Here is a 25,135-nt window from a genome sequence, read left to right on the forward strand (position 1 = left end):
TTTAAAAGTCATAACACTTATCTCTCTGGTTTTTTGCTTTCTATATTTTGCCCTCTTTTCCAAGGAAGTCTTCTATTTCACTGGGTTTTCTCTTTCATATTGTGGATAACTATTATATGTAAACCTTGGATCTTTTCTCTTCCCCAGATTATGTATTTTATGTTTTTATATTTACATCTCTCTCAAAGCCTCAATGTCATTCAAGGGACAATTGTGCATGAAATTCCTCACCAGCTAAGAGAGATTTTCCATAGTAATCACCTTACATGGAGCCAGGAAGAGAGAACTACTAATGGGACTTGCAGGGGACTATGATGTGGTGGCACATAATGCATTTCCCAGGCAGAGCTCTGAGGACTGCCATTGGATCCTGATCTCATGATAGATGGCTGTGTTTTCTTCATTCATTTCAATTGACTCATTGAAGTGAAAGGGAGGCTAGGCATTATATCTTTGTAAAATGTTTTGTGAAAATTTATTTCTTCTTGAATGTTATTTCTCATAGATGGCCAGGGATTATTAGATGGAAAAATGACCCATGACATAATTAAGACACAATTTTACTGCAGGATGATAGGCCATAAAAGCATTGATTTGGGGCTGAACATGTAGTTAAGTGTAGAGAGTTTGCCCAGGATACATGAGTTCCTTGGTTCCATCCCTGGCATGGCAAAAACAATAGCAAAGCAAGGCAAAAACCCATACATCTAGCTTCTAGGGGGTGGTACCCATCTATAATCTCAGCAACTCTGGAGGCTGAGTTAGCCTGCTTGTAAGTTTTCAGCCAGCCTCAGCAATTTTGTTAGATCCTAAGATTAAAAAGGACTGGGGAGTAAGCTTGGGGGTGAGGCACACCTGGGTTCAATCCCCAGTTCTAAAACAGTAAATAAATACATAAATGGTTTTGAATCCTACCAATAAGTATTGATCTTTGAGTCTGCCATTCTGACTTTGTTCAGAAATTTGTTTTTAAAATATACTAAGCTCTTTCCTCTATTGCTTGAGAGCAATGTTATTAATCTGTAGAAAGTGTTCTGTGAATTTAGTTTGAATTAGTAGAATGTAGAATGAGAATTTTTGGAAACTTTCTTGGGAATTTCTTTTTAACAACTAAATTCAATTTAACATTAATTTTATTAGTAATAAAAATACTGAAAATCACCTGAATATTTTGAACATGAAAATAAGAGATGTTATATATTGAATAATTAATAATAAATTATTAATAATAATAAATTAATAATAAATAATAATAATGAAATAATACCTATGTATATGGATATATATCAGAAATCAAGGTAAACTTATCTATCTTTTTATTATTATTTATTAGGTATTATTTATTTATTTATTTATTTATTTTAGGTATTGAGCTGACTCCTGAATCCTTGTATGGGCATGTGCCACCACACATGATAATTTAAAAAGAGATGGGAAGATTGTTGAAATTCTTCCCTGTATTCATGAGTCTATGTTATCTACCTTTCCCCCCTATATTTCTGTGGGTCTGAAATATTTCAAATAAAAGTTTTGTTACAATGATTGCCTCCTCTTTTATCTTTCCTTTTTTATTTTAGGTGTTAAATCTTAAGTGTTCTTTGATCCTTTTGTAATGGTGAGAAGGGCAAAGTCTTTGGATAGTATAAATGGCTGTGATTTACAAGTCTTAATTCTGATTGTGTCTTTTTCCCCTTAGGTTTTCTGGCACTGTTTTTTACTTCTATTGATGTGGCTCTGGGTCAATAAAAGTTAGCACCTTTTTCATACTTCTACATGCATATTAGCTTTTATTTAGGAGAAAAATAGATGAAGCTAAGTATAATCAATAGGAATATAATTTTTAAATTTGGATATGTTGTAAGAATTAATCTAAATAATTTCATACCATTCTCACTTTAGGGGGAACAAATAAGACTTATATCATGAATAAGCAAATATTGTAAAAAGTATTTTCCCAGGTAGGAATGAAAAGAGGAGTAATTCCTGGCACTGGACTGAGCTTCAGTTGGCTAATCAACTTCAAGAAAACTTTGGAAAATATTTAGGGTCCAGGTAGTGGAAAATACTGTGCATATTCAGTGTGCGAGTCCAAATACTACTCATTTGTCAGTTATAATCTCACTATGTAATAATATATCGTGTGTTAGTACAAATTATTAACAGGTTGGTGTTTGTTACTTTCTAAGAGAATTAGGAAAACCACTGATTTGTTTTTAATTACATTTCCATTATAGGTTGCTATTAAACAGATTAATTTACAGAAACATCCACAGAATCAACTGATCCTTAATGAGCTCTTGGTGATGGAAGAATAAAAGAATCCCAACATAATTCACCTCTTAGGTAAATATGTTTGAGGTTCTTTTAATCATTGGGATAAAACATGGAAATTTGTAGTTTGATGGAGGCTAGCCACTTTGAAGTGTCAATTCAGAGAAGTTCTTTTTGCTACAAGGACATTACTTGGTTAGTGTGAGAAGTCAGCTAAATGAAGGACACTGCTGATCTTGTGTCTATTCATGCAAATGATCAGACACAGAAACATTAAGGGATGAATGAACAGCTGAGATTTGTATAATTGTCCAGGCTTCAGTATTTTCCATTTATTATACATTTAGTAAAAATGACATTAAAAAGACAATGCTTCCCTTAGGTGCAACTGAGTATTTTCAGTCCGGTACTACAAAAGAAGGAATGAATATTGATATTAAGTGACTGATTGAAGGTTGTACAGCTAGTCATGGTTGGTCTAGAATGGAATTACCATCCTTGGTGCTTGGTCAGCTACTGCTATTCTGTCCTTCCTGTCACACTGTTTTTAAAGATTTTGAGTATATTTGAAAGTAAAATTATTATTTGAATATACTTAAAGCAGAGAACACTAATTGTTTCCAAGAATATCTTGTTTATTGACATGTTTGTATTTAATACCCATATTAGTTATATTTTGCATTATCATTAACTCTTCAAGTATTAAAAAGTTTTCCAAAGTCAGGACTGTGATATGGTTTAAGTTTAATGGAAATTGGCATTGAGAAGAGGCATCTAGCTTTTAAAACACTGAAGACTTTGTCAAATAGTTATGCTAATTAGAAGACCTTAATATAATTATAATTCTATCAATTCAGAAATTTCCTTCTTAATAATGTTGTTGATTGCAAAAATTATTTTGAGTGGCTAGCATCCAAAGTCTATTTATTCTCCAATATCCTTCCTCAGATTACACCATGGTAGAGAAGGTTTCTCAGTCTTATTTTCTTTTCCATTGCTAGTCTTTAAGAGGCTATGGATGAATAGTAACACTGATAACTGATTTATAATATTTCACCTTCACTTGTTTCTTCCCTGATCCTGTTTGGAAAGGCTTTGTTGATGATTAAAATAGATAAAAAAAACTTGCTGAAGAAGTTGTAGAAAGAAATTCAAAAACACTAATAAATAAGGATACTATATATCATGTATTGAATTTATTTTATGATGAAAATAAATTTCATGAATTGACCAAAGATACCGGAAAAATATATTTAATCATTTTGTTGAAGGGATGAAATAGAGTTATATTGAAATTTCCTCACTCAAAATAATTCTTGCAATAAGCAGCATTAATAAGAGGATGATTTCCAAATTGATAGAATTATAATTACATTATAGTCTTTAGTATCTATTTAGTATAACTATTTGAAAAAATTTTTAGTGTTTCCATATTCAAAAACAAATTAAAACTGAGACCTCCACACTGTCATGTGCCTTTGGAACTAGATAAACTAAGGATAATATATTGGAAGAGCAATAGGAATGATGAACATACTTGAGAGTTTGACAGGGTAGGAAATTTAAATGGAACAATTAGGACAAAGTAAATATTTAAGAAAAAACATCTTATACTCAGATATATGTATTTGTATACTTGGATAAAACTTTTAATGTTACCAAACAAGAAAAATTTTGACCTGCACAAAACGTATCCCATGAAAAATGAGTAACAGCTATATGAGTAACATAAAAAAGAGTGAACTATTATAAGGGAGTTGCATATTGAGTGCATTTTCTGAATAAGAAAATGTTTTTAGAAAGCTTTTTTATGTTTCTTAGTATTTGTGCTTTGGAAAAATTTGGATGTGAATATGAATAGATTAATTTTAACTGCTTTCTGAGGGTTTCCTGAATATGAAACACCAGGCCAACTAATTTTTCATGTTGCACTTCATTTAATCCTCACAATATCCTATTGACACAACCCTGCATTCCTCAGTCTCCATCAATTATGTTAATGTCAGCATTCTGTATTGAGCACTGCAGCTAATCTGATTCGATATTCTTTTATCTTGCCTCCGTATTTGTATCTCTCTGGGTCTCTGCACAGAGAGATATCATGCATTGTATTACATTTCTAAGAAGACAGAAGCTCTAAAAGCAATATATTTAAAGAAAAATATTTACTGTAACTCTTGATTTTTGTCATAAAGTACATTCTAAGTACAAATGTACACATACATCTTTATATTATTTTAAATTTCACTCTCGGGATTGTCTTCTAAACTTATTATTAATGACTTACTTAGTTAATACTGTAACACATTATTCTCTTGTCTTTTCTTTTATTGTTTTCAAACATTTCATACTTATATACCTCATAAGTCAAACACCATGGTACAGTTTTTGCTTTAAATATTCATGTGTTTTAAACAAATTAAAACAGAATTTGGTTTTTATATTTACTTATATACTCATCATTTTCAGCGCTGTTTCTATAGATTCTGCTCTCATCTTGTATAATTATCCTTAGCTTTATGCTTTCTTTTCAATTTTTTATATAACAGGTCTGATTAGGATGAATTCTCTCAACTTTCACTTATCTAAAAGTAACTTATTCCTCCTTATGTTTTGAATTATTGCTGAAGTCTGGCTGGGCAAACTAATGGGGGGGGGGTGATGAGCAACTTGTGAAGATTGATACAGCAGGAGTGAGAGCCGCTTTATTGTAGGACAGTAGGGGTATATATACATAACTGAATACACAGCTTGTTCTTAATTAACATAAACTAGATACAGGAGTCAACCAATAAGGAATCCTCATCATCTTAATGATTACACACAGCTTAATTTAATTGACATAATCTAGACACAGCAGTCAGTCATTAAGGAATCTGTATCATCTTAATGGCTCACTGGCATTACTTCTCAAACCACTCCCACTTGCAAAGTGCCAGGCGCCATCTTGACTTGTCTGTGGCTCTCAACAAATTATGTTTTTGATGATGAAAGAATTCTTGGTTGACTTATACTTTATGAGACTTACAAAACATACTCTGGTCTTCTGGCATTCATTGTTTCTGGTGAGAAGCCTTGTTTGTAATTTCTTGCTTTTTGTTTGTTTGTTCATTTGTTCACAGTACAGGGAATTGAACCCAGAGCTGCTATACCACCAAAGTATACTCCGAGCCCTTTTTATTTTTCATTTTGAGATAGGGTCTTGCTAAAGTTAGTTGCCTAGGCCCAGCATGATTTTGTGATCCTCCTGCCTCAGTCTCCTGAGTTGCTGGGATTATATGCACCCCAATAGTGTTCCTAGCTACAGTTTGTCTTTTTAGGATTATTTTAAAGATTTTATCTTTTTTCTTTAGTTTAAAGGAGAGTGACAACAATGTGCCTCGATATCACTCAATTTGGGGTTAATTTAAGTTTGTGAATTTGTCCCTTGGCATTAGAACAAAAAATGGAAAATTTGGATCAATATTTTTGAAAAAATTATATACATTTGTTTATATTTTGAGATGGGATTTTGCTGAATTGCTTAGGACCTCACTAAGTTGCTGAAGCTGGCCTTGAACTTGTGAACTTCGTGCCTCAGTCTCCTGAGTCACTGGATTACAGGCATGTGCCACTATACCCAGGTTGAATATATTTTCAACCCCCTTTTTTCTTTCCTTTCCTTCAAAATCTCTACTTCCCATATAGTAGACTACTGCAAATAATCCCACAGGCTTCTGACAACTTAATATTTATTATTCAATTATTTACTCTTATTTCTCCAGGTGAAATTATTTATATCGATTTTTTTTATTTTACTACCAGTTCTTTCTTCTTCAATCTGCATTTAGTCCCATCAAGAAAAATTTTTCTATAATCCAGAGTAGTTTTTCCATTTCAGAATTTTCATTTTTTCATAGTTTCCATTATAATGCTAAGATTTTCTATTTTTTGTTTAATTCTTATAGCCATATTTTTTGTTTACTACACCAAGTCTAGTTTTAAAAATTAAATTCCTTGTCTGTTAATTCCAACTTTAATCATATCATGGCTTGTTTTTATTGACTACTTTCTCCATATATAACAATTGGTCATATTTTTCTTATTTGATTTTTATACCAATAATTTCCCTAGAAATTTGATTTATTATAGAGACTGTTAATCTAAAAGCTTCCTCTAATGAGTGCTATTTTTTGTTCAATAAGATACATTATTTTTTGTTCACACTCAACTTAATAGACTTTTCTTCCTGTGTTTGGTTATGAAGGCCATGTGGGAAACCGCAAGTGTTTACTGAAGTTATTTTTTTTTTTTAACATGAAAGAACTCAAGCTCAAAATTATCATACAGTGCCAAACTCTTGGACATCTGCTCTGTTTTCCCACTGTTTTCCTTTAGAATTCTTCAAGTCTTGCTTAGGTGTTTGCCATTTAGGAATGAGGCAAGAATGAGATTAATGATAATTTTGTGTCTTCTTCCATGGGGATCCCTCGTATGGGATCCCTTCTTAACATGCACTTATTTTGAGAGCCCAGATTACTTAGTTTGATACCTCATTTAATAAAATATTGTAAAATGCTATTTTTTAATTTAAGTAATACGTGCCAGTACTATATAGACTTGGGAGTATTCTGAGGGGAAAGCCGTATGTATTTTACCCTGTGTACTTAATTTTCTTCAAGGACAAAATTCCCTTCCAGCTTTGCTTTTGTTTTTATCGTCACTTTCCAGTGTATTCATTTAAAAAAAATTTTTTTTTCAGATATTATAATTCTCTGCAGGACAGTAAATCACCTTCATGTGCATTAAATCTCATCATTACATTTAGAATAACTGCTTTAACATTTGTACTTGGGAAAGGATTCCATGATACAGAGAGAGTGAATGCTGTCTTCAAAGAGAAATGGCCATAAAGAGTTGCAGTGTAGAACAAATAACTAGTGTGCAACCCAGTTGGCATCTTTGAGCCTATGTCCCTGCCCAGGGCTTGAGGCTTGACTGAAAAAGCACTAAAAGCACCAGACATCTGTTGAAATAATCCTTCAGGGAGCATAGCCTTTAAAGACTTACCAAAAATCAACTTAATGTCATTATAATAGTAAGACACACCTTCCTGGTTGGAGATTTAAGACTCCATTGAGGCATGAGATACAGAGAAGTAGCCTGGTTGGAACATGCAATGGTGATATGCAAGCACAAGGAAAACAGGCCCAGAATTATGCAACCCTGCTATGACTACACCTCTTCTTCAGCCCCCTTTCTACTGTCCCTCTACAAGTGGTAACACTTCAGACCAAGGCAGGTGACACTCAGATTGCTGTCACTCCCAATCTTGAGTGGGTATTTTTCCGCATTATAGAAAGTCTCAGGCTCTCTTCCTTGTACCTGTTGCATCTTACATTCTCTTCTGTGACTTGATAAAGAAGCTGGGAGGTCCTAGGAGGGGCCTTCTCTACTTCTGGAGTCCTGCTCAGACCCTCATGTAGCAATAATATGCTATTTAATAATCTGCTATTATCCCATCTTTTTGTTGTTGTTCTTCTTGATTTGCTTTACTGTTTTCAATCTCTTTTATATCACAATGATAAAACACAAAATTTAGGGCTACTTTCTTATTTTAATATCCTATTTTTAAAAAATAGGTATCCTATTTTTAAATAGTTGAACACAGGGTCCATAAAGTCACCTCTCATATCATTGCTTTGTAAGTCCTGTTCTCACAATGTATACAGAACTAGAGGAAAGATCTGACAATTATGCATGATCCTGGCTTTCCTTTCCTTTCCATATTTTTTAATTGGTGCATTATGGTTGTACATAACAATAGAATTTGTTGTTACATATTCATACATACACACAATATAACAATAAAATTTGGCAAATATCATCCCTCAATACTTTTCCCAATCCTCTAATTCACCCCCTGATTCCCATCCTCTTCTGATCTCCCTTTGATTTTCATTGGATCACTGTCCCCCACACCCCATCTCTCTAGCTTTCACTTGTGACAGAAAACGTATTATCCTCGACTGTCTGCATTTGAATTATTTCACTTAGCATATTATTCTCAAGTGCCATTCATTTTCCTGTAAATGAAATCATTTCATCTTCCTTTTAATTTATTTGTTCAAATTAGTTGTATATGAAAGCAGAATGCATTTTTACACAAATAGAGCACAACTCTTCATTTTTCTGGTTATATATGATGCAAAGACACATGATATACACAGGGTAATAATGTCTATCTCATTTCACCATCTTTCCCATCTCCATACCCACTGCCTTCCCCTCACTTCCAGCTGGCCAATCTAAAGTTTCTCCATTCTTCCCTTGCACTTCCCCTCCCTAGCCATTATGGATCAACATCCACATATCAGAGAAAAAATTTGGCCTTTGGCTTTTGGGTATTGACTTATTTCACTTAGCATGATATTCTCCAACTCTATTTACCAGCAAATGCCATAATTACATTCTCCTTTAAGGTGGAGTAATATTTCATTGTATATATGTCAACCAGAGTTTCTTTATCCATTCATCTATTGAAGGGCATTGAGGTTGATTGCACAGTTTGCTATTGTGAATTGACCTGCTATAAACATTGATGTGGCAACATCAATGTAGTATGCTGATTTTAAGTCTTTTAGAAATAGACCAAGGGTGGGATAACTGGGTCAAATGGTGGTTCTATCCAAGCTTTATATGAGGAATCTCCATACTGATTTCCACATTGGATGCACCAATGTGCATGCAGTCCCACTAGCAATGTAAAAGTGTCTGTTTACCCCCACATCCTCACCAACACTTTTATTTTTGCTAGTATTCTTGATAATTGCCATTCTAACTGGACAGAGATGAAATCTTATTTTCGATTTCTAGATCTCTAATTGCTATAAATACTCAACATTTTTTCATGTATTTATTGATTACATTTCTTCTTCTGCAAAGTGTCTATTCAGTTCCTTAGCTCCCTTATTTATTGGTTTATTTGGAGTTTCTTTTGTTAAGTTTTTTGAGATCTTTATATATCCTAACATTTGTGCTCTGATGTGCATGTGATAAAAATTTTCTCTCATTCTGTAGGCTCTCTCTTCACATTACTGATTGTTTCCTTTGCTCTGAATAAGACACTTAGTTTGAATCCATCCTATTTATTGATTCTTGATTTTATTTCTTGTGCTTTAGAAATTTTGCTAAGAAAGTCAGGTTCTAAGCCAACATGATGAAGATTTGGGCCTGCTTTTTCTTTTGTTAGGTGCAGATTTTCTTGTCTAATTCCTAAGTCTTTGATCCACTTTGAGTTGAGTTTTGTGCAGGGGTTTAATTTCATTTTGCTGTGTATGAATTTCCAGTTTTCCTAGCACCATTGTTAGACTATCTTTACTCTAATGTAAATTTTTGGTGTTTTTGTCTAGTATGTGTTAATTGTATTTATGTGGGTTTGTGTCTGTGTCTTCTATTCTGTAAAATTGGTCTATGTGTCTATTTTGATGTTAATAACATGCCATTTTTGTAACTATAGCTTTGTAGTATATTTTATGAAGTGGTATTGTGGTATTTCCTCCTTCACTTTTCTTGCAAATATTTTCTTTGGCTACTCTGGGTCTCTTATTTATCCAAATAAATTTCTTTTTAAATTTATTTATTTATTTGTTCTAACCAGTTGTACATGACAGCAGAATGCTCTTCAGGTCATTGTACAAAAATAGAGCACAATTTTTAAATTCTCTGATTGTACATGAAGTAGGATCACTACATTTGTGTAATTATACATGTACCTAGGGTAATGATGTCCATTTCTTTCTACCATTTTTCCTACCCCAATACCCACTCTCCTCCCCTCCCTCTCCTTTAACCAATCCAAAATTCCTCCATTCATCCCATGTCCCTTCTCATTATGGATTAGCATCCACTCATCAGAGAAAACATTTGTTTTGGGGGGATTTGCTTTGCTTATCATGATATTCTCCAGCTCTATTCATTTACAAATGCCATAATTTTATTCTCTCTTATTGCTGAGTAATATTTCAACCACAGTTTCTTTAACCATTCATCTATTGAAGGGCATCAAGGTTGAGTCCACAACTTAGCTATTGTGAATTGTGCTGCTATAAACATTGATGTGGCTGCATCATTGTAGTATGCTGATATTAACTCTTTTGAGAATAGACCAAAAAGTGGAATAGCTCGGTCAAATGGTGGTTCTATAGTAACTTTTTTAAAATAAGGAATCTCTAAACTGCTTTCCAGATTGGTTGCACCAGTTTTGAGTCTCACCAGCAATGCATGAGTGTGCCTTCCCCCCACCCTCGATCTTTGTCAACACTTATTTTTGTATATATTCTTGATAATTGCCATTCTGATGGGTGTGAGATAAAATCTTAGAGTAGTTTTGATTTACCTTTCTCTAATTACTAGAGATGTTAAACATTTTTTTATATATTTGTTGATAGATTGTATATCTTCTGAGAAGTGTCTGTTCAGTTCCTTAGGACATTTATTGATTGGGTTGTTTGTGGTTTTTTGGTATTAAGTTTTATGAGTTCAAACTAAAAAGCCTCTTCTCAGCAAAAGAAATAATCAATGAGGTGAAGAGAAGACCTAGAGAATGGGGCCATATGAATTTCTTTTTTTTTTTTTTTTTTCAAAATGTTTATTCTTTAGTTATCGATGGACACAACATCTTTGTTTGTATGTGGTGCTGAGGATAGAACCCTGGCCGCATGCATGCCAGGCGAGCGCACTACCGCTTGAGCCACATCCCCAGCCCGGCCATATGAATTTCATAATTCCTTTTTCTATTTCTATGAGAAATCATTACTTTTAAGTCATACCCTTCCTGGGAGAACACAAATGCATTGATCTTGTTTATGAACAGCTTCAATTTCTGGTCAAGGGTGTGGGCAGATCTTTGAAGGAGAAAGAGCTTAGAACAAAGCAGTATATCAACTAGTAAACTATCACTAATCATGATAGAAATCATGTCACATATTCCTCCTCTAAGATATACCAATACTTTCTAGCATCTTATAAATCACTATATTCTGGTCCCATATGTGTAAGGTTAATTTTAAAATTGCCTTTTAGCAAATATGTATGCAAAGAAATTTCTAGAACTATTATGCATTGCTTTTTATCATTGTCATGCTGAGCATATACATCCAACAGTGAGCCATGTATCCCATATGAAGCCTGAAAGGTGAATCCTTCAAGCACAAAGTAACATAAAACCACAATGACTTCAATAATAAATATGAGAGTTACTCAAATACCTTATTTTTAATAATAACACAGCAATTCATATATATTTATATCTTATTTTATAAAGGTAATAAGCCTATTTTTGCTCTGCATGCTGACTTATACAAAAGAAACTGTCACTATACACTGTTTTTTGGAGGTTTAGGGTTTTTTTTTCTCCTCTAGTTTAACACAGGATAGAATTAAACTTCATGATCTTTGACCTCTAATTACTTTTTCACTACTGACTGAACTGAACCTCTTTTAGTCAAAAGGTAGGTTTAATTACATAAGAAATTTCCTCAAATCATCAATTCATATGTAAAACTTTTTCCAGATTCTCATTGGCCTTTAGGTTTATAGGACCAAAGTGATCTTGTCTTTATCCATGAATACCTTTCAAAATGGTCGTTTACTGAATATATTTTTTTCTGTTGACTCAAAGAATGAAAATAGTTATTTTTTTCTAAGACTATCTATACAGACTTTATGGGATATCATTGAAATAAGGTGATCTTTTTTAAATCATTGGTCTTTTAAAATAAATTAACTATTTTTGTTAACTATTTTAACAAAAATAATATGATTCATTGCTAATCTTTGAAAATAAGTACATTTTTGCTTATGAATTCATAAGCCACAAAACTTAATATGCTGACACATATATGAATGGAATCTCAGCATGTTGGATAATCTATTTCCAGATGGAAACATGTGGCAAACAAGCACATTTTCTACAACACAGCTAGAATAAAAAATCAACCTGTACAGCAACATAGAGTGAGTTGTTTAATAACATCCAGAGTGCATGACCCATCCTGAGAGTCTCCTTAATGAATCATCTCATCCCATATTCTTTTTCAAAATCTTAAATGAATTGTTTGGCTCACTGATAAGTGGGATTCAGCAAAAGTAATTGAATGTGGTAATTGAAAATTTGTTAAACCTGTCAGTGCACATCATTATCAGTTTTAAATCAAACACCACACAATTACCTTACAATAGTTATAGTTGAATCAAGTCCATAATATGGTTGAGTAAGTAATGCACATTTTTCATTAAATTAGACTCCAAGTAGGTGAACAGAATAAAGGTTGCATGTGTGAATGGTACAAATAAGGTAAAGCACAGGATTTATGGAGTGCTAAACCCATTTCCTGAAGCAATGTGGGCTAAATAGCCTTCATTACTGCCTCTTAGCCAGCAGACATGTCATAGATCAGGCAAAAGCCTAAAAATTAAAATGTGCTTACCTCCAGCCCCTGGCTTATGATTGATTTACCAAAAGTAAATAATCTGATATGTGACCATTAGTAAGTGCTAGATATTCTCCCTTTTCCATGTTTACCACAAGAATACTGAAAATTGCAAAAGTGGAAAATTAACAAGCTTTTATTGTTCCTCATGTTTTACATGGGAAGGCTTGTAGGGAAGAAGATACCATCCAGTTCTTCCAGCTGATTAGTAGTTAAAATCATTTCTTTAATGTCCAAATTCATGACAAAACCCTACTCAGATTTATTCGATGGTAGAAAATCATTAGAAGTTATTTGTAAAGATATATTTGTTTAGCATAAAATAAATTATAATGGTTGTAGGATGTATTCACATACACATACATAAAATATTTCAGGTGAATAATATGTTTTGGGAGATGACTATTTGGGTAGCACAGAGATAAGAAACGTAGGATAATTGTACAAATCCTGGCTGTAACTCAGTTATATTCTGTTAGACTAAAGACTGAAAATTTTTTGATATTCAAAGGTCATCTGGTGCAGTTTTTTTTTTCTGCTATGACTAAAAGACTGATCAGAAGAATTTTAGAGAAGGAGAATTTTATATGGAGGGGTCATGGATTCTGAGGTCTCAATCCAGGGATGGCCAGATCCATTACCTAGGCTCAAGTGAGGCAGAACATTGTGATGGAAGAGAATTTGTGGTAGGGGAAGAGGCTCACATGATGATCAGCAAGGAGAGAGAGAGAGAGAGAGAGAGAGAGAGGAGAGAGAGAGAGAGGAGAGAGACTCCACTAGCCAGATACAAAATTCATACCTCCAAAGTTATGTCCCCAATGACCCACCTTCTCCAGCCTTTTATTGGCCCTTAGTTACCACTCAGTTAATCTCATCCGGGGACTAATTCACTGATCAGGTTAAGGCTTTCATAAACTCATCACTTGTCCTCTAAACCTTTTTTCAGTATCTCACACATGAGCTTTTGGGGGACATCTCATATCCAAATCATCACAGTTTCCAACCCCAGTACAGACCTGAGCACTTCTGGGAAACCTTGCTGGAGACATCTAAACTCATCCTTCTGAGTTTCCATGCCTTGTAATCACAACATGTTGGCTCTTGGTGAGCATTCAGGCATTTTTCTGATAAGTAATTTTAGGCATGTTTTGGGATCTTCAAATTAGAGCTCAGCTAAACAACTCTGTGGCTTATTGACTATTAAATGAATGTATAATCTATTTAATGATCTGTAGGTATTCTGAACATGAAAATAGATAGGAAAGCATTCCCCTGGTGAGCAAATTCCCAGGGGGTAACTGGTGCCCCCATTCCCATCATTGGAATGCCCAGCAATTCCTTGATGAAGCTATTAAGATAACTATGCAGATGCACTACCTGGTTTACATAGTGACATCCTTTGAAGGAGAGAGGCTCTGTGTTTGCATTAACCTGGACCTTATCTCTGTTAGCTAACACTCAGGGTTTAAGGAACACTGGTCAGAGTGTAGTCACTGGTGGTGGGTAATCTGTAACTTTTTAGGTTATGAAAGATGACAGCAGAGAATGGTAGGACTACTTTTGTCTGTCATCCTTCTGTCTGTTTGCACCTTCCCTGTGTGTATCTGTGTCTGTTCTTTGTGCACCTCCTCCACAATTCTCCCTGCACAGGTGTTCTTTTACAATGGCCACTTTTATCTACTGATAAAGGGATGTTTTTTCATCTAAGATATGACCCTAAACTGCCTATGTAGAAGGCAGAAAATTATTCTGGTATTTGGTAAATTGATGTAGAACCTGCCATGTTTGTTTCTTATAAATTAGTGTCATTTTTAAAACTTATTTTAAGTATTTCCACTAGCATTTTGGAAGGTGATATTTTAAGGGAATATCATCACTTTGAGGCTGTGAGTCGCATACAATTTTCTTCATTCATTGGCCGTTGATGACATGTTATCTCATCTCTAGTTGTCCTTAGCTTACTAGATTTGGACATTTGGCTTCACCTGGGTTATGACCCTTCTTTGGAATCATTATACCAGCCAGGTTAGGAATGTAGGAGGACCTTATATCTAATGAACTTATTAGCTATTGATATTTTTTCTTCTCTATAAAAAAATCAATATCTAATGTAAAACATTTTTGGAACTCTACATTACAGATTTGTTTTTAAATTAAAGATTGTGTAGTTGAATGCAAGTATATAATATTCTTAGATCTTGTGATTTTGATTAAATTAGGCATTATTTTATAAGGGTCCTGGCCTCACCTGAGTGTTTCAAAAATTTTCAAGTATGAATAATAGACACAATCATCATTTAAATATCTCCTGAGTCTGTGGCACTGTTCCATATTATCTAGATAGATGATGCAAAATAAATAAAAGACCTTACCAAGAAATTTACAACTTAATCCAGATGAACATGTAGTGTGGTTCAAACCAAGCTAAGTTTTGTTGAAGAGTAGAAATACATAACCTCAGAAAAGCACAATGGTTTCATCACATTAAAGCAATACAGTTGTACATCATTCAGATCATGATGAACTGCAAACAAAGAGAGTTGTTATAATAGTAAATCCAAGCCAGTCAGCTTTCCTCTGTCTTTAACACTGGAAATATACCCATATTACGAGTGAGGTTACATGAGCTCAAAACAGACCCTCAGCTCTCAACATTCACACAAAACTAGAACATCAATGAGATAATAGGCCAGGGAATGGTTTGAACAGTTTTAAGAGACAAGAAGACTAATATGGTTTTGATCACCTAATAATTTTGATCACCTAATAATTCTGACTTCAATTATTTTTTATAAAAATCTAAAAATAAATTTGTGTACCAGTATCTTAACCTTAAAAAATTTCATAATCAACATATTTCTACATTTTTTTATCATGCACATAGTCACCTATCCTCTCCTCTATACAACCACTCAGCCATCTATGTATTTAATGCATTTGAAACAAGTTTCAGATTTCTACATACTTCCCACCTAAACAGTTCAGCATGTATATAGTATTTTGTTTATACTTTAGGTTAAATGCCTCTGCTGTGAAATGCACAAATGTTAAGGGTAACATTCAACTGATCTTAAAAAAATGTATAACCTATGTAACCAAAACCCTTATTTTTAAAGATCCACTCTTAAGCTTTTGAGTATCAAATATCATTGATATTTTTATCAATGATCATGTAGAACTTAATGGGAAGTTAGGGGGAAAGCATATTCTATTGACTTAATCCAAGCCAAGGACAACCATTGTTTTTTAAAAAATAGTTTTCCACCCACCAAAAATTAGTTTACCTGCTTTAGAATACCAAAATAAAAAAAAGAATTGAACAGTATGAACATTTTAAGGATTCTTTCACAATGTGTATTTTTGACATTCATCCTCTTATTGTATATAAATACTTTTTTTTTTCCTTTATCGTAAGTGGCATTCCATCCTATGAATATGCTGTACCTTGTTTATCCATGTATCCACTCATGGACATTTGGTTTGTTTTCAATTTTGGATTATTATTGCTCCTAAGAACATTCCTAGACCAGTCTTACTGTGCATATATGTTTTGACTTTTCTTGTAGTGGAATTGATGAACCACAGAATAGGCATATGTTTAGTTTTATAAGAACCTATGAGACTCCTATTTTATGCTCTCACCAGGTAACCTATATCCTCCCCACATTTGGCATTTTTCTACAAACACACACACACACACACACACACACACACTTTTAGCCAAACAAATATGTATGCATAGTTGTATCTATCTGTAATTTTAATTTACACTAATAAGTGTAAATTAGTCTGGGCCCAATCAAGACATAGAAACCATGAAGTAGTTTAAACTACAGAATCTTAATTTTAAAAAATTAAAATAGTTAAAAATTAACTATTACCCCCCCCCTAAAAAAAGAGAATGAAAACTTATATAAGAGTTCTGTATAGTTTCCTAGGACTGAGAGAGAGTATCTCTAGAAGGACAAAACTGAAAAGGGGCCCTCTCTCCAAGGATGGAGCTCAGCACTTGTCAGAGAAGGTATATATTAGCCCACGTAATAAAAGAAAATTCCTTGGTTTGCCGGGCTAATGATGATCTTCAAAACCAGGTCAGATTGATAGGTAATAGACATAAGTGGTGGGAACATAGGCTTAAGGGGATCATTCTATAAACTGGGTCTATTATGCTGACCCCATGTGTTTTCTTTAAAAAAACAACTTACTTGGGGCTTCACCTGGCTTAATTGAATAGAATACGCTACAATCCTCAGCAAACCATCTATTGTCTGCAGGAGGAATGCAGGCCCCAAAGGCTGCTCCCTGATGACAAGAACACAAGTTACTCAGAAGGGAGTGCAGTGACTTTGACTTTTACTCAGACTGAGATTTCAGAACTGAGGGAGACAAAATAATTGAAGCAAAAAGCCCTAAACATAAAATCTGTAAGAACAAGTTCTAATCAGACCCATCAGTGTTAAGGTCTGTAGACAAGTCAAAATAACACCTGGTATTTTGCCAGGGAAATGTTAGAGTTCGTAAACAAGTCTGGATGGTGCCTGGCAAAATGCCAGAGGGAGTGGTTTGAGAAATAACAAAAGCAAGCCATTAAGTGTGGAGATTCCTTATTGGTTGACTAATGTATCTAGTTTATGCTAATTAGATAAGCTGTGCAAAATGTATAAATAGCTCTGTTGTCCTACAATAAACGGCTTCCATTCCTGCTGCATCAACTTATTCGTCACCCCCCGGCACATCAGCATGGGCCAAAAATGACCCAAATTTGCCTTAGATTTTTAGCATGTCATTGGAACCGTAAACTCTCCCCTCGTGGGGTACAACAATGCACATTGGAGACTAGAAACTCTGATGCAATCCTGCTGGCTGTCAGTAGTCAAGATAAGGACTTTGGTAGCACTCCCTGGAAACTTCAATGGGTCCCCTATAAAACTGGAGAGCAGGAAGGGTGCACTGTTATTCTCTCTGAGAGGACCCATTCTGTTCCTCAGGACTGTTCCCCCTTATCCCTTTTTTCCTGAGCTTTCTAATAAATCCATCCCTTACACGGTGTGTCTTATCCCTTCTAATAAATTCATTTGTGAGCATATGCTATAATGTACAAGCACCTGAAATTTTTCCTGTGTGATCACAAGAACCAGTAACCAAGGACTTCCGTGGTCCCTTCATCCCCATGGTTGGCCCTTACTCTGTAAAAAGCACCCAGCAGCTCACCAGAGTGGGGTGGGGAGCAGACCACCAGTAATCAGCACTGGCCATGCAGAAGGTTGGGAATCCTGCAGGCCCCAAATCATAGACTTTGGACCTGCAGAAGGAACAGAAGCAGGGTAGGAAGTTATGGGTCTCAAAGGAGCAACACTGATCCTATAGAGGAAATCAGGGGTTTTGTGCTAGCAGAATGTCTTCAGTCACTTTCCCTGTGCAGCCTGGGGAAAGTTACCATCACAGCAGACTGAGACCAGGCTTGGTGGTGCAGGCTTGCAATCCCAGAGACTTGGGAAGATGAGGCAGAAGGATCACAAGTTTGACAACTTAGTGAGACCCTGTCTCTGAATAAAAAGTGCTAGCACAGTGCAGTGTCGCATGCCTGGGCTTGCCTGTAATCCCAGCTGCTCTGGAGGCTGAAACAGGAGGATCAGAGATCAAAGCCAGCCTCAGCAATAGAAGAGGGGCTAAGCAACTCAAGTGAGACCCTGTCTCTAAGATATTAAATAGGACTGGGGATGTGGCTCAGTTGTAGAGTGCCCCTGAGTTCAATCCCCAGTACCAATAAACAAACAAACAAATAAATAAATAAATAAATATATGTATGTATGTATGTATGTGCTGGGGATATAGCTCAATAGTAGAGCACCTGTGGGTTCAATCCCCAGTACTACTACCAAAAAAAAAAAAAAAAAAAAAAGTCAGAAACAAAGGAGAAGGAGAACATCTGAGATTGCAAGTCTGGGTGAAGCTATGTACTCCAGGCCTGGAATGAGGTGAGGATCCACCTTCCGCCTCTCTAACCACTTTTCAACAACCAGAAACTGCGGAAGGGGCCCTTCTACTTGTCCAACACTCCAAGAGCGCCCTCTACTGGGAAAGCTTAACATTGAGCTCACTTTAAAAGAGAAATGCTTAAAGGAATCCTGTGGTCACACAGCATATACTGAAGCGGGGATTTGGAGATCAATGGCAAAAAAATTGGTAACTGGAATAATAACCAATGATATACAATTTTCTGTGTGCAGTGACTGTTCACCCCCCCAACACACACACACACCCCTTTCTCTTTTCAAGAACCCACCCTTTGCACTTGGTCTTGCTTCAGCTCTATCTGGGTACATGACAGCAGCAGTAGAGCGCCACCCCTCGTGCATTCTTATGCTTCTTCTAAATGGTTTTGATTTTACAAAGAATTGCTTCAAAAGACTTTGGTATGTTATATTATATATATATATATATATATATATATATAATGATTACTGTAGAAAATACTTTGGGAGAACATTATGGATTGTGTATTTTGTCAGAATCCAAGTGGTGTCACTTATGTCACACCCTAACAAAGAAAATGATAATAAGTAAAGCCTGAAGGATATGAAGGAAGGGCTGCCATGCATGAATGCCAGAAGCAAAATGTATCACAAAAGACTCTACCAGAGGGCTCTGGGTGTAGTTCAGTTGGTAGAGTGCTTCCTGAGCATGCAAAAGGTCCTGGGTTCAATCCCACCTTATAAGAGTGTCACACCTGTACATACAAATGGGTTTTTTGCATAGACATCATCATCTGTTTACGCTGACACTACCCTTGTTATTGTTCCTTGCAGCCAGATTATTGTTTCAAAATAATTTATGTAATCTCCTCAATCTTTCTTGGAAACTTTTCCTTGTCTCAACCTCCTTGAATTTACACATGGTTTACTATTGCAGGAGTATTCTCATTGCAGGGTCACTCCCAAATTAATTTCCTAATCTTTGGAGTCTCCCGCTCCCAAAGAGACTAAACTGTTTAAAGGGCTGTTTATGTAAGCATTAGAAAAGCAGAAAAATGGTTGTAGTTCAGTGGTAAAGTACTTTCCTAGCATTTGTGAGGCACTGGGCTGGATCCTCAGCACCACATAAAATAAATAAATAAAGGTATAATGTCCATCTACTAAAATAAAATAAAAGGCAGAATAATTATCTGACTTTGGAATCTGATCATATGTACTGAATTACTGCTTCTATATTGACAGTGGCCTGGGGTAAGTTGCTTAATGTCACTCTGCCTCAGTTTCTTCTCCCATAAAATACAGATAATAATTGGACCTCATTGGGCCAACTGTGAAATATTTGTAAAGTACTTAGAATAGTTTCCAACATATGATAGGTTTTGGTAAGTGTTTAAATATGTTTTTATATATTTCATGTTCACATACTTATATTAATTATTGTGCTTTACCAGTACATAAAATATCTTAAATCTGTTAGTAATAGAAATTTTCCCCCAAAATATACCCATGCTTTACAGTCTTTATTGTCAGAAAAAATCAACTTGTAGAAAACATATCCTAAAGGATTTGTATCTAATTTATTTTTCTAGGTAGACTAAATTTCAATTTGAATAAGACTGTCAGAGAAACAGATATTAGCTACCTTGTCCTTTATCATTTTTACAGAAGAGAACTTTGAAATTGTTGCATCAACTTTGTATCAAGAGACAGAAGTCAAAATTACAAAATATATTTCTGCATTAGTTCAGGGTGGAGTTCATAACATGTCTACTAGATTATGTTATGTGAATAGTCTCAAATTTCTAATGGTGTTTTCCTCTCTAAAATATATTTCACATCCATCTAAACTAGTGTTTCTTTGCACAGAGAATGGTACTTGCTTTTTGCCTCTTTGCCTCGTGTAAAGTTAAATTTCAAAAACTTACTGATCTCCTGGGGATGGATATTGGACAAATTGTATTATTATATTATGTGCATGTACTAATATGTATACCATTATCTAAAACTATAATGCACCAATAACAAAAAAAAATAAAAGATTTTCTGATCTCAAAGATTATTTGAACCATCTCTTTATCTCTAGAGATTATCTCCAAATTAGTGCAGAATGGTGACCAATTTTTGACACTTAGAATATGCAGCATTTTCCATATATTCAAATATAAGTGAAAATGCTGCATATTCTATCTTACAAATAGAAACTTACCTAGAGTTTGTAATGTCAAAGAAAGATTGCATCCAATGGAGTTAAATAGGCAAGGAAAACTTACAATACAGGGAGAGATAGAACCCAAATCCATTAAAATAAAGTTGAAGAGTTTTTAAGCTCAGGGATGAGCTAGTGAAAAAATACTGCAGAATTTTAAGGGATACGTTGGGTCAACCAATTGGCACATAGTTATGCTCCCACCCTCCCACAGGGACTGGATATAGGGCCTCTAACTTCCTTATGTTTACATTTCCAAGTGATGGCTCCCAGGTCCTCGAGAAAGATTCTCTTGGGTTATAGAAACTGGCCCTTGACAAGAGGAGATTTATATCTCAAAGAGACAGAGCACAAACTTTGTAATATTTAAAGTTTTTTAAAGTAAGTTCTCTAAGAAAGAAGATGTAAAGCACCTACAATTAGGAAAAATCCTATCTAAAATTTAATCAAGGGAAAATTGAGACCTTCTTAGGAAATCAATCTAAAATTAATAAGTTTTAATAGTTTGAATACATACTTAAACCCATAGGAATGGGTAACTTGGTCTATTTAAAGATCTATCCTAATTTGTAAATTTTTAATGATGGTATGAAATTTTATAAATCTGGGATTCTTCTACTTTTTCCTGTATGTGTTCTGTCCTCTTCTACAGTGATTATCTATCTTCTATTATGAACACTGCTAAGATTTTTCTGGGACAATCCTCAATTAACTGTGCTCACATTTGTCTCAGATACCCACTGAATTGTGAAGCTTCAGTTACTAAAGCTATCTAAATTGACAATTTTCTACCCAAGACACTCATGTGTACACCTTTCCGGGCTGTTGTGAGAAATGATGGAGATAATGTATGTAGAAGCACATTGTGCATTCCCTGGAAAGTAGTTAGCATTTAAATGATGCTTTTTTATTTGTTTCACTTTATTTTTTGTTTTTAACCAGCTCTGCCCCTCTTCTTTTTCGAACTAGTTCCCTGCTCCAGCTTCCACCTACCTGTCTCCCATCCTTACCTGTGGGAGTTTATGGCCCCTGAAACACACCATTTGAAATTGAAAGCAACTTCCTGATAGCTGCTTTTGTACACCCTAAACATCCTCATATTGAGAATGGAGGCCATGCTAGGAAGCCTGAGACTGACATTTCTGATTAGCCCAGCAAAGTCTATATATGTATATCACCTGGATTTTGTTTCTAAAAAATTGGGACCACTTATGTAAGACCTCAGAGAATCAGTCTAGTTGCTTCTCCACAGTTTACTCAAACTGCATAGAATTCATTTTTTTCATCATTTATTCTTTTCTTATATTGGTGGGTGGTTGAATCCAGCCAACTTATATATAGACAGGCTTCCTTATCAGCTACCAGTAACACCACCACTGATGACAGCTTGAGTCTGTGGGTCCAGCAGTAGTGATACCTTTGCTTCATAATGTGCTTCTAGTCTACCTGCTCACATGCACTCCCCAGTCCTGACTCTTTTAGCTCTCTCAACATTGAACATTGAGGAGGCGGGCAAGGCTGACCTATCTGATCATCCACAATCACAGGATCATCTCTGGCATCCATAGGTTGACCGAGTGGCCCTTGTATCCCTAGTACATCCTACACCTGAACACTCACAAAATGTCCTTAAAATTTTGATTCTGTCTTTAAAAAAATAGGCTCAAAAATGGTTCAAAGGAAAACATATGGGGAAATAAAATTTGTTTTAACATTGGAAGGAGAAAGGTTTTGTTTTGTCTTTTGGCTCATTTCATTTTTTGTTTTGTTTTGCTTTCAAGGACTCAAGGATTAGAAAATGACGGCATGGGAGAAGAGCAGACACTTGTGGGTGATGACTGTCTTAGGGAATCACTGGAGAATCAACATCCTGGTAGGAAAAGACCATGCAGCCCCTAACAATGGAAAGTCTAAATTGTTTTTCTTCAGTTCCTGCCTCTACAGGCACCCTCATGCCAAAATAACTCAATTCTTGGTTTACTGATCAAAGTGAGATCATTTAGAACATTTTAATTTTTTTCTAAATTTCTTCTCATTTGCTCCTGTTCTCAACTCATCTCCCACTTCAAAGGAATATCCCATCCTATTACTTGGGGTGCTATGTGTTCAGCAAAGTAAAGAATATCTGTAGGTCTAACTCATATTGCAACTCTATTACAATTTTCTTATATAATGTGTACTATGAAACATGTAGTACATATAAAAAAAAGACTGAAAAAAAGGAGTGAAATCTAAGAACCAGAGAACATTATCAAATTTCTTGAGCTCACTCTGCCAAGACAATAACTTCATGAATGTTTTATAATGAAGGATGGACTGAATAATGATCCAAATAAAATTTTAATTTTCTTTCATTTAAGTCTATTCGATAGTTATTATGCTTATCTCTTAAAGAGGATAAAATAGCACTTTTCTTTTATTCACAAAAGAAGTATATTCATGTGAATACATATTATTGTGTAATTATTTTATAAGTCTCTTCTGTAACACTCAAAGAATTTCAAATATAGTCAATATAAGTGGAGCTTTGAATGTTGACAGAGTCACATAATAATAAACAGGGAAGGCTCAGAAAAAATATTCATTACTGGGAGACACGAGAAATGTGCTTATGGAAGAAATGAAACATGGAGTCAAGACTAGCTTTTTTTTCCCAGTGGAATTGGTGCATTTCTCCTATTAAACTTGTAATAACCTGGATCCAAAACATATTTCATTAATGGATCACTGCTGCAATAATGTATCAACATGTACTTAGGGAGTCTTCAATTCATGGATCACTGCAATGATAGACTGCAATGGCCCCTTACCTTCAAGTTAATGCTTGTTATCCTAGGACACTAACAAAGAGATTATAGCTTGTTTATTTTTAAGAAATTCCCCAAAGCTCATTAAGTTCATCAAAAGTATAATTAATAAAAATCAGTAACAAATTGCTAAGAATTTTAAGAAAAATATTTATAAAACACAAGCTTTCTTCCATTGCATTCTACCTCATTCTACCCTATTTGAAATTCAAAACAACTTCCTGATATCTGCTTTTGTATACCCAATACATCCTCATGTTGAGATTGGAGGCCATACTAGGAAGCATGACACTCACATTTCTGAGTAGCCCAGCAAAGTCTACATATGTATATCACCTGCCTTTTGTTTTTAAAAATTGGGACCACTTATGTGGGACCTCAGAGAATCAGTCTAGTTGCTTCTCCCCAATTTGCTCAAACTGCTTTGATAATCATTTTATGTTAACGTTGAGCTTTTCCTAAACTCTATCTTTTAATGAGGTATACTTAACTCTCTCTGCATTTTTATCCCAGGAGTGGGAATTGAAGTCAGTGTGTTCTACCACTGAACTACATTCCCAACCATTTTATTTATTTATTTATTTATTTATTTATTTATTTATTTATTTATTTATTTATTTATTTAATGTTTGTGGGGAGGAGGGTACTAGGGATTTAACTCAGGGGCACTCTACCACTGAGCCACATCCCCAAACCTATTTTGTATTTTATTTAGAGCCAGGGTCACACTGACTGCTTAGCCCTCACTTTGGCTAAGGCTGGCTTTGAACTTTTAATCCTCCTGCCTCAGCCTCCCAAAGTAGGTAGGATCACAGCTATCCACCATCACATTCAGATCCTTTGTTACTTTTTAAAATCTATTATGTGCATCATTTTCTTAGGCTTTTTCATGGAAAAATGCCAGTTTGAAGCCAAGTATCTAGAAAATGGACAATCTGGTAAATGAAAACAATCAAAAGATAACTGTAGCTGATTAACTGAGATTGACACCCACCTCCCATCACCCAGTCAATGACAAGGTGTATATTACTTTACATTAAGACTTTTTTTGGCATATAATAATTGTTGACAGACATGGACATTCTCTTTTTTATAAGAAAAGTTTATCAAACATTGTTGATAATGCATGTGGAGCATTTTAAATTCCCCATAGAATTCAGCTCTGCTTTCTCTCAATTGACAGCTATTCAAGAAAAACATTACATTATTAAAAATGCCAAACAATAATAATCATAAAAATATATGTTCATATATGTATAATAATCACTCTATTTGTTTTCACTTCCACCTCCCTTCTATTTCAGGGTTTAAGGTACAATTCTCACCAGCACTGAATATTGTCTGAAATTATGTGGCAAGAGGTATTCTCTGGTTTTGATTTGTATTTCCTTAATTACTAATGGT

The 25,135-nt window shown here is 34.8% G+C and overlaps 1 long non-coding RNA gene across 2 annotated transcripts in view; it reads left to right on the forward strand.

Annotated features, from left to right (window-relative positions):
- LOC120883970 (uncharacterized) overlaps positions 1–23,278 on the forward strand; it is a 263,470-nt gene extending 240,192 nt beyond the window's left edge. For both annotated transcript variants that reach the window (XR_013435735.1, XR_013435733.1), the window contains exon 4: positions 22,706–23,278. This is a non-coding gene — a long non-coding RNA (uncharacterized LOC120883970). The remainder of the gene's footprint in view (positions 1–22,705) is intronic.
- Positions 23,279–25,135: the final 1,857 nt, after the last annotated feature.

Source organism: Ictidomys tridecemlineatus, chromosome 3, assembly GCF_052094955.1.
Source record: "Ictidomys tridecemlineatus isolate mIctTri1 chromosome 3, mIctTri1.hap1, whole genome shotgun sequence".
NCBI lineage: Eukaryota > Metazoa > Chordata > Mammalia > Rodentia > Sciuridae > Ictidomys > Ictidomys tridecemlineatus.